This window comes from Mirounga leonina, unplaced genomic scaffold (assembly GCF_011800145.1).
Source record: "Mirounga leonina isolate KUSES-001 unplaced genomic scaffold, KU_Mleo_1.0 Mir_173, whole genome shotgun sequence".
Taxonomy (NCBI): Eukaryota; Metazoa; Chordata; class Mammalia; order Carnivora; family Phocidae; genus Mirounga; species Mirounga leonina.
The window spans coordinates 34854543-34866449 of record NW_023270447.1 but is presented as its reverse complement, the minus strand read 5'-3'; the positions used below and the strand labels follow the sequence as shown (position 1 = coordinate 34866449).

The 11907-nt window shown below is 35.8% G+C and overlaps 1 pseudogene; it reads left to right on the top strand.

The window, feature by feature from the left end:
* Window positions 1–249: 249 nt before the first annotated feature.
* Window positions 250–1501, top strand: LOC118020199 (annotated as a pseudogene).
* The last annotated feature ends 10406 nt before the right edge of the window (window positions 1502–11907 follow it).

The following is an 11907-nucleotide window of genomic DNA, read 5'->3' as shown; positions in this document are numbered from 1 at the left end:
GAATTGTGAAGATTAAACAAAATAATAAAATAAAAGTTCTATAGAATACAAAATGCAGCCTTTATGTACATTAGACTAAAACACTTTAGCATGCCTTCATAGGCATGGAAGAACCACTGGAGGTGCTTAATAAAGGAAGACATGAAATGTTAATCTAGTAACAAGGTATAAGATGAATTAGAGGGGAGGAGTTAAGATGGTGGAGGAGTAGGAGGACCCTGAGCTCGTCTTGTCCCTCAAACACAGCTAGATAGTTATCAAATCATTCTGAACACCCAAGAAATCAATTGGAGGTCTGAGAGAACAAAACTGCAAGTCTACAAGTACAAAAATGACCACCTTTTGGAAGAAAAGCTGTTCTTGAAGACCACCTGCTATTTAGTGATAAGAATGTTTGGACCGGACCTCATAAAACTGCTTGGCGCAGATATGAATGCTGATGTGGTGTGTCATACACTGGAGTTTTGTAAGCAGGACACTGGCGAAGCATTACGTCATCTCTACCCACTTCCCAAGGAGCCATGGAAATTTACATTAGAGAAGGCAAGACAGATTGTGAAGAAATCCCCAACTCTGAAATATTTCAGAAGTAGTTCTGATGTTTGTTCCCTCCCATTTTAGGCCAAGATCTGTCAGAGGATTAAATCAACCCTAGAAAATTCTGTGTCACTCAAAGATGAGACAAATATAGCATTTTCCCAACCTTGAGGGGCTACCGCTGGTGAGGGAGAGACTGCAATGACAACAAGATTGCATACCCGGGCAGAAGGCCAGACAACTGAGATATACACGAGGATTCAAACTGTAATGGCATTAAGGGTGTTGATCCAAAAGATGGAATTCCGTAGGATAAGAAGTTCTGTGAAGGTTCACAGCCCAGGGGAATCATTTTGCTGGGAGACTCAGCTGGGGCTCATTTCACATCTCTCTTGAATGGATCACAGTTTCACAGATGTCTTTGCAATCCTTCATTAATTTACCAATACCTTTTACCAATGAGCTCGACTGGTCCCAACTCTTTGGTGCTACTGGGTTTCTGGACTCCATTAGTGGAATTAAAGAAAACTCTATTTATCTTTGATTACACTGCAATTACAGAGACTACCAGAATATTTCAAGAAATGGTGCATCTTCCCAAAACCTGGAGAGATTTCTAGAAACTATGGCTAGGAACCAACTGTTGGACCATCCAGACATCGTCATATACGCCATGGTTGGAAATGATGTCTGCAACAGGTGAGTTATGGAGAAAGAAGGTTTTGAAAATGCTTGGACTCTGGGTTCCCCCTCTTCTCTTCTCCACTCCACTGTGTTACAGTAGCCTGCTGTTGAGTTGAATTTCTCTGTCTTAGCAAGTCCTAGACACATATGAAATTGATAGAACCAATCCATAAAGCTGAAAGACCCTTTAAAAAAATATCTGATCCATTAAAAAAAGAAAAAAAAAAGACGGATTAGAGTAGGTGCAGACCAGAGGCAGGTCAATCAGTTAGGAAGCCTGATACTTCTCTTGTATAATAACAAGTGATAAACAGGTAGGGTTTAAAAATAAAATATTCCATTAACTTGGTACAGGAATGCAAAATGGAATAGAGCTCAGAATGTATACTATTTCTCACATAAATTGGTGTTCCCAAAATGCTTGCAGTGTGTTTAAAGCTATGAATGAGCTACAGCAAATGGAGTGAGTAGACATAGTCACTGTCCCAAAGATATCCTCTTGGCCCTCACCACTCCCAGATGTATTTACAGCTTCTTGTTAGAAACTGTAGTCTGGACCTGAGTCTCTATCCGAGATGAGACCACAAGAATGTACTTGATCTGTGCTCACGTTAAGTTGGAAGTATTGAGGCGTTAGTGTAGCCTGTAGTAGCCCTCAACCAATGTCAAGGGAGGAATCAGTGGATCAAGAGCTGGTCCTCCTTACTCCTTTAGCAGGATAATTCAGAAGTGTGTCCTAGACAGTCTCCCTGCATCTCCAGTGGTCATGTGCCAGGTTGCCATGGAAGTAACCTGTTATTTAATGAAGCCAGAACTGGCTTTCTTCCCTTTCTTGTCTCACTTCATTCTCCTACCAGTGCTTTCAAAGATTATTTTTTCAAATAAACTAACTACTTGCACTCAAATCCTTATTTCGGGGTCAACCTAAGATGAGGAAGGTTGAGGAATGACATAGCATTGTACTGACCTTAATGTGTCTTTATAATGTATTTATGGAGTAAGAATAACTTGTAGGTCCTTCTATTATATTTAGATGTTTACCCATCCCAATAGATTTTATTCTCGTGGCACAATACCTATGTAATACTCACCTGTGATTTCTTTAGCATGTAGCATATTGTGTCGCCCAGAAAGATGCACAATAAATATTTTTAAAAGAACAAGTCAATAAAGAACTAAACAGCTTCTTTAATACAAATACTGTTCTTGGTTGCTGTAATCAACTGATAACCTTTTCATTCAAACGCTTCTCACATGATTTTCCTGCCGGCTGCATCTACTTTATTCAGGAATTGGACTTCACATTTTCTTTTGAATCTAGGCAATATTATTATAATGAATATACAGCAACTCAACAGAACAAAACACACAACTGTCCAGAGTTAGGTTGATAGCAGATTCATCATAGCTCTTTTTCTGTGGCCTTTAGTGTATATTGACAAAATCATAAGTTAAATGCCAGACTTTCAAATGTAAAGCCAAACCGTTTCCTAATACTGACTAAACAATTGTTGTATTAGGCATTTCAGACTGATAGTTCATTCCACAGCGATCGGTTTACTGCTCTGTGCATGCGGTTTCAGGAATACATCCTGATTCCAACAGGAAAACAAGGCTTACTGTTCTGAATGAAGCTGGAATTCTCTTCTCAGTTGAGGACACTAATGTGAGGATAAAGCAGATTTAGAACCCCAAATTGGCAGAAAGTATTCCCTGTAGGGTTACTCAGTACTGTCTGCCATATGCAGCAATCTCTCAATTCACGTGTTCGCCTTGCTTGATTGACAGCTGGCTAACGAAGCGGCAACAATCCAGTTAATTGATGTGAAGGAAAGAAACACCATACACACAGGCATAGAACACCGACATTCTTTAGAAGATTGTTTTACCTGCAAACAATAAAACTGTGCTTATATATTTAGGAAAATACAAATTAGGAGAGGAAGAAACATAAAGTTGAACATGATTTGTAAGCTTTATTTAATAGGCTATAAAACATAGCATATGTGTGAAATAATTATTTCTAATCACCTCACTACAAAGAAAGAACAATATTCATTTATAGGCTGTTTTATGGTTAGATAATACTTTTTTTTTTTTTTTAACCTGGTGCATGTATTAATTGACAGTTTAACTTTGCAATGGGTTGGAAAAAATACTTTTCTGTCAGAGCAAATTTAGAGCCTTGGGTGACCTCCATAGTGCATACTGGGCCAGTTCTCATGGTAGGAGAACCTGAGGAAGTTTCCAGGATTGGCTGACCTCTGCAGCTCCCTTCCTGACAGGAGGGGAAGCACAAGCTAGCCCCCAGGGCAAGAGCTGAATGGCTCACGTATAGCGTCTGACCTGCTATTTTCAGGTAGGGCGCTCATCTGAAGTCAGAGTGGTGGGCACACTCCCTCATTCCTGGGCTGTGGTCATTAAGTAACCACTCAGGCCTCTCTGCAGCTGGCTTAGAGCATGGGGGATTTTTCCCAGACTCTTTTCCTAAGTGCAACTGGCTGGAAAGTGAATTTTCTCTTACAGGCTGCATCCAGACAGAGCAAGTAGAGTGGAAAAAGGAGAGAAATCACCCAGTTGTCTGTAAAAACTTGGGAGTTATTATCAAAGCTGAAACCCATAATTGACTTCTCTTGTCTATACTTTCTTAAAAGCCATAACCTATCATACTTAGGGCAAAAGGCTTTTTATCCTGACAGAGGAACATGAAAGGAGAGAAGTGTTGTTCACAGAGGGTAAGGAAAAGGACAAAATTCTTGTTTTTCTAAGAAACAAATTCTCCACTAAGAAATAGATTCTTCATTTTAGAAAACTAGGGAGTCAACCTTCCAGCTCTCTCATTTTGAAGATGCAAAATCTGAGGCTGGGAGATTTTTAAATGTCCTGCATTATTCATGTCCAATGTCATGTATAATGTTGGCAAATGTTGTAGTTTGGCTTCATTTTCGTCTGCTTTATAGGGAAACCTTTCCTAAAGAATTGTTTATGTCGACTTAATGAAAAAGAAGTTGAGAATTAAATTTGGCTGGTGTAGTCAGTTCTATTATATCATGGTCATAGAGGTATATCATTTTTGAACAAAAAAGGATCTTCAAAGATATGTATTATAACTTTATCATTGCAAAAATCAGAAATATATAGCCCCACATAATTTAGTGATTTTCAAGGTGATAAGAAAACCAGAGTTAGACACTCCTGATTCTCAAACAAGCTTTCTGCCGTGTTCCGTCTCAACACAAAGAAAGTAGTTGGTGCACATGGAATGTATTTTTCCCTCACTTTGGCTGCAAGATTTAGGAAAATTTTAGGAAATTATGAAATTTTTATTAAGAAGTAAGGATGAATTTCTGTATAGAATCCACATTGTTTGGAAATTGAACTGGTAATTATAAAAGAATGGAGTCTGTAGGCTTCCACAGACGCATATGACTAACTAATAAAAGAACTAAGTCCTAGGTTTTATCTAAATGAATGTGAGTTAAGAGAGACACTATTAGACTCAGTGAGAAAGAATTGTAATATGGTAAGGCTCTTAGACTAAAGATTAGTATATTGCCTAAATTCCTGCTGTCCCACCTAAACAATGATCATATCTCTTCAACCCTGAATGTTCCAAGAAACCAAGATGGGTAGAGAAATCAAGTTTCTAGATCCAGCCTGAGAGAAAGCTAGAGTCAGATCCATTCACTCCTGCCTTTTATTCTAAATGTAGAGGGATCATGTAATTTATCATCCAAATCAGGATATACTTTGTTAGCTAAAAGGTTTGCTAATGTTATTTTTGGGGGACGACATCTATAAATCAGAACCAAAATCTGGGAAATCTGTGATCTATGATAACCCTATCTAAATGCCATGTAGTGTGCTTGTTGAATTTTTGGTATGCTGGTCCACTGCCAGGGCAAGGGCTTCTGTGTATTTTGTAGTTGGGGTACAACTATTACCTCACTGATAATTTTGGCTCAGTCACTCTAGATCACTATCCTCACTTTTTTTTAAGCTCAGTTATTTCAGTTCCCTTCAAAACTACTTGCCAGGTTTGTGAGCATCCACATAAAATCTGGATTTGTATTCATATCTTTGTTTGCAACCTCAGAGCTGTAACATCAATGAATGTGCTTCTCTTTGGGAGATACACGCTAAGTACTGTACTAAAAACCATGTGTCTAATTATCCTTTCTTTCTTCCCCTCTCTTCACTGTGGTTTGCTCAGTGTAGAGGAGCATTGAACTCTAGTGTGATTGTTACATATGCCAAACTGCATCTTTCCTACGTCTTTTCTGAATGATAGATAGTATTGTCAGTGACTTTGGCAACCCTCTATTCAGCTGCTCAAAGAGGCTATACTTTCTGATTCTGGAAGAATTTACTTGTTTTTGTTTTGTTTTGTTTTAAGGGAACCACACAGGTGAATCCAAGAAGTCTACCATCTTTAGAAATTTCCAAGGTGGTTTTCTGATACACTGTTCACCAAAGAAACGCATACACGTACAGGTGCGTGCACACACACACACACATATACATATAAAATGCACAGGGACATAATGACACACACATGCTGGAAATAAGTTTGTTTTTTCGCAGAATATCCCTCTATTATGGCAACTTGTTATATTATTAATCATAATTTGTTCTGTATTTTAGTGCCCTTCAGGGGCAGTCTGCATAGAATATCATAACTTGACTATAATATGTATTTTCCCAGATATTTAAGTTGGAGGTTAATCTATGTGCAGTGGGAGACTGCAGAATAGTTAGTAAAATGTTTAAGATTTTGTTATTTAAATAATGAATACTTGTACAACTGTTTGCAGTTTATCTATTGCTTTGATATGCAGAATCTTTTTTTTTTTTTAAAGATTTTATTTATTTATTTGACAGAGAGAGGCACAGTGAGAGAGGGAACACAAGCAGGGGGAGTGGGAGAGAGAGAGAAGCAGGCTTCCCGCGGAGCAGGGAGCCCGATGCGGGGCTCGATCCCAGGACCCTGGTATCATGACCTGAGCCAAAGGCAGACGCCTAACGACTGAGCCACCCAGGCGCCCCTGATATGCAGAATCTTATCTAAGGAATCAGGCAATGAAGAGCAATTTCTCTGAGAATAAAAAAATACTACTTGATATGATGACATATATTCTGTTAGTTTAGTCCCTTTCTCCCTCTCTCCTTCCTTCCATCCATCCTCTTTCCCTCCCCTCCCTCGCCTCCTCCTCTCCTCTCTTCTCCTCTCCTCTCCTTCCTTCTTCCCCTCCTTCTTTTCTTTCTTTCCTTCCTTCCTTCCTTCCTTCCATCCATCTTTCCGTCCTTCTGTCCTTCCTGTTTGCTGTGGTTTGCTTAGTGGAGATGAACTCTAGGGTGACTGTTAAATATGCTGAACTACAATACTCTCTGTTGTGATTAGCATTTTTAAAGGTAGCTTTAAAAATCCAGATAGAGGCAAAGTTCCTACTTGATAGAGAAGTGGTAGCATGGACAGCCTTAAATTGTGAGATTTGGGCCTATAATTGAAATTACATGTTTCATCTCCGTTTCATTTGCATGGGCTACAGGCTATAATTAACATCAAGTGGCAAGACCAGATCACATACAATAGAATTCTGGAGTACAATCAGACCACCAAAATTGAAACGAGCCTTTATGTTACTTAGCTACACAATAGTGGGTCTGCGTGGCCATCGAGAGTTGACTATGGGGTATGTAAAGAACAGCTGTGTGCAAAGAATGGAGTGAGGGTACACTAAATTCACCACTAAATTTAGTGGTAAATAAGGTTTCATTTTATTTTGATATTTTTTCACTTGTCTTTCTAAGCTTGATGCCTAAATTCTTTAGTAATCTGGCCTTTACCAATGTAATTTTTCACAAACTTCTACCATGTATGTCATGCATGTGGATATAACAGGAAACTCCCTGCTAAAAAGAAGAAAATAAGGCAAAGTCAACTTTGTTTCCATGCTATTTCTTCTTTTATTTCATAGGCAAGAATGCTTCATGCATGCTCTGTCTCATCAATGACTCCCTATATTTTGGGACTAATTTTTACTTATCTTTTAATATTCAACCCAACTGTCACTACTTCTGGAATGATCTTTCCAGGCATGACCCCTACTGAACTAGGTTCCCTCCCTCTACTATTGCATTTATCACACTGTACCATTATTATATGCCTAACTCTGAACTACAAATCCTTGAGGCTTTTCCCGTTATTTTTCTATTCTTATTTTACAGATATTTCACAATATCTGACTCATATAAAGTGATCATTATGTGCTTATCTAATAAATAAATGGCTTCCTCCCTCTTCTTTTGTGTCAAAAACCTAGTATGTGTTCAGTTCATACAAGTGTTTCTACATCAACATATAAAACCCTTCATAGATCCAAATAACACAGATTTTTAGAGTTAGAGTACTTTTGAAAGTTGGAAATCTTCTAAAAAAGAAGGGATAATATTGGAGTATTAAATGAGATCTGGAATATTTTTGGAGTTGGTGGTGAATTTTCAAGCTCTTTGTTTTTGTTTTTTTAATCCATCAAGCAGAGGGTGTATTTTCTACCTTTCTAATGAATTGTTTTAATTACTGACATCAGATTGAATGACACTGTATCCTCTCATAAGCAGTTCTTCCTCAGAGGATGCCTGAGGTAATGTGTAGATAATTACTTCTAGCTGGGTTGGACTAATCATATGTATTCCCTGGACCCCAGATTGGAGCTCTTGAAATGCTAGTTGCTCCTCAAGAGCCTTCTTCATTGCTTTAATGGGATGTGAATGGATTATCTCTCAGGACTACTCTTCCTTGTGCTGTCTCTGCATGCTACATAATTGAATCTGTAAGTGGTCTTGGTAGGTCTAACTCAAACTATAGAGATTCAGGGGGTGTGTTTCTTACGTACTGTAATCTTGCCAGGAATTCTCTTGTCAGTGGCATTTGGAATCTGCCCTTAATATTTTTGTGACATATAAGGAAACAGTTTTATTGATGGAGTCTTTTTTTTTCCTTTTGTCATTATGAAAATCAACTTAGTTCAGTCAAAAGATACCAATGGAGTATGATTTCCACAAACTAGAAAAACTCTAGTTTTTTCTCCACATAATTGATGGGTAAATATAGTTAATTTTTAAAATTTTCAAAATAATAAATAGAGTAGGGATAATAAAATTATATTATCACCATTTTAAGAGAGCTAATAAAATGAAATATCTAGGCAATCATTGGCAGAGGCTACTAACATCATGAAGATACACACAACACAATATTATGTGACAACTGATGGAATTATAATGCTGAAATAGTCATGCCCAAATAAAATCAAACCTAGATCTGATCAGGTCTCAAGTTTTAACTACCAATGAAGATATATGGGAAAACATATACTGAAACTTAGAGATACAATCAGTAAAATCTAGGCTGTATGAATCTTTACTAGTAAGTAAAATATAAGATAAACAATCTAATTTCCCCAGCAAATAACTTACAGGAAAAAAAGTAAGATGGATGGGGAGGCTAAAAATCAATATTGCCCATTAGAAATAAAATGCAAGTCACAGATGTAGTTTTAGATTTTTTATTAGCCACCTTAAAATAAGTTTTTAAAAGGTAAAATTAAAATAAAAGGTGAAATTAATTTTAACATTTTATTTAAACATTATATACAAATACACAGACATATATAGATATATATTTAATATATAATATATAAAATTAAAATATATGATATATAATTAAGATATTTTATGTAAGCCTCATGGTAACTGAAATAGAAAATTCTGTAGTAATTACATAAAAAGGAAGGTAAAGAAGTCAAAGCACATTAATACCTGAAGATACCAAAACACACGAAAAAGATAGAAAGATAAGAAACAAGGAGCACTGGATGAATAAAACAATAAGAAAACAATTAACAAAATGGCAATAAGTTCTTAGCTAACAATAACTTTAAATGTAAATGAATTAAATTATCCAATGAAAAGACATAGAATGGCTGAATGAATAACAATGGTAATAATAACAATCCAACAATATGTTGCCTAAGAGAGATTCACTTTAGCTTTAAAAACAGACACAGACTGAGAGTGAAAGGATGGAAAAAGATATTTCGAGTAAATGGTAACAACAACAAAAAAGGGTAGCAATAGTTATATCAGACAAAATAGACTTTAAATATAGTAAAAGAGACAAAGAAGGTCATTATATTATAGTAATGGGATCAATACATCAAGAAGACATAACAGTTGTAAATATTCATGCACCCAACATCAGAGCACCTAAATATAAGGAGCAAAAACTAACAGAGCTAAAAGGAGAAATAAATACAATAATTGTAGAGGACTTTAATACCCCACTCTCAACAATGGATAGATCATCTAGACAGAGGACCAGTAAGGAAACCCAGATTTGAACAACACTATAGACCAAATGGACCTAACAGATATGTACAGAACATTCCACAACAGCAGAATACAATTCTTTCTGAGCACACATGGAAAACTTTCTAGGACAGGCCCTATGTTAGGCCACAAAACAAGTCTTGACAAATTCAAAAGATTAAAATCATATCAAGTACTGACCACAGTGACATGAAACTAGAAATCAAGAAGAAGATAAAAATTAGAAAATCCATGAACACATAGCAATTAAGCCACACTCTCCTGAATAACCAATGGATCAAAGAAGAACTTAAAGACAAAATAAAAAAAGTTTTTTGAAACCAACGAAATTGATAACATAACATATCAGAACTTATGGAACACAACAAAAGCAGTTCTAAGAGGAAAATCCACTGCAGTTATTGACTACATTAAGAAACCAGAAAGAGCTCAGACAAATAACCTAACTCTAGAAAAGAACAAACTGAGCCCAAAATTAAAAGAAGGAAAGAAATAATAAACATTAAAACATAAATAAATGGAATAAAAAATAGAAAAACAATAGAAAAATTAACCAAAGTAAGAGTTGGTTCTTTGAAAAGACAAACAAAATTGACAAACCCTTAGCTAGACTAACCAAGGAAAAAAAATCAAAAGCCCCAAATCAACAAAATAAATTATAAATTAAAAAGGAGACATTACAACTGACAACATAGAATTTCAAAAGATCCTAAGATGTCACTATGAACAACTATACCCCAACACACTGGAAAACATAAAAGAAATGGAAAAATTCTTAGAAACATAGAACTTACCAAGACTGAATCTGGAAGAAATGGAAAATCTGAATAGACCAATTACTAGTAAGGAGATTAAAGAGACTGTCATTTCTTCATTAAGTATTCAAAGAATGGTGCTTGGACAGTTGGATTAATATGTAAAAGAATAAAACTGGAACCATATTTTACATCAGTCACAAAAATTAACTTGAATTAATAAATTTCAGAACTGAAACAATGAAACTCTTGGAAGAAAACATAGGACAAACTTCTTGACATGGGACTTGATAATGATCTTTGGATATGACACCTAAAGCACAAGCAAGAAAATAAATAAGTGGGGCTACTTGAAACTAAAAATCTACACAGCAAAAACAAAACAAAACAAAAAAAAACTCAACAACAAAGTGAAAAGCAACCCAATGGAATGGGAAAAAATATTTGCAAACCATGTATCTGGTAAGGGGTTAATATCCAAAATATATATAAAACTTACTTAACTTAAAAAAGTTAAATAATCCAGTTTAAAAAGAGGCAAAGTCCCTGAATAGACATTTCTCCAGAGAAGATATACAAAAGGCAAACAGATTCATGAAAAGATGCTCAATATCACTAGTCATTAGGAAAATGCAAATTAAAACCACAATGAAATATCACTTTACATATGTTAAAATGGCCATTGTCAAAAGACAAAAAATAACAAATGCTGATGTGGATGTAGAGAAAAGGGAACACTTGTGTACTGTTGGTGGGCTTATAAATTGTTAGAGCCACTATGGAAAACAATATGAAGGATCCTTTAAAAATTAAAAATAAAACTATCATATGATCTACAAATTCCACTTCTGGGAATATATCCAAAGGGAACAAAAACACTAATTTGAAAATATATCTGCACCTTCATGTTAATAGCAGCATTATTTGCAATAGCCAAGGCAGGGAAACAACCTAAGTGTCCATCAATGGATGAATGAATAAAGAAGTTGCAGTATCTATATACAGTGTAGTATTATTCAGCCATAACAAAGGAGAAATCCTCCCATTTGTGACTTGGATAGACCTTGAAGGCAGTAATGCTAAGTGAAATAAGTCAATCAGAGAAAGATAAATACCATATAATCATACGAGCTCTCATATGTGGAATCTAAAACAAAAACAAAAACAAAACAAGCCATATGTTCTGCCTATTTATCTTTCCTTCCCACTTAACTTTTGACAACCACTGAACTTTTTACTGTTTCCCTAGTTTTTTCTTTTGTAGAATGTTGTATACTTGAAATCATACAGTATGTAGCCTTTCAGATTGACTTTCCTCATCTAGTAATATGCATTTAAGTGTCTTCATTATCTTTTTATGGCTTCATAACTCATTGCTTTTTAATGTTATTTCCTTGTTTGGATGTACCAAGCTTATTTATCCATTCACCTACTGAAGAACATATTGATTGCTTTCAAGTTTTGCAAATTATGAATAAAACTGCTATAAACAACTGTATTCAGGTCTTGTGTGAACCTAAGTTTTCAACTCATTTTGGGT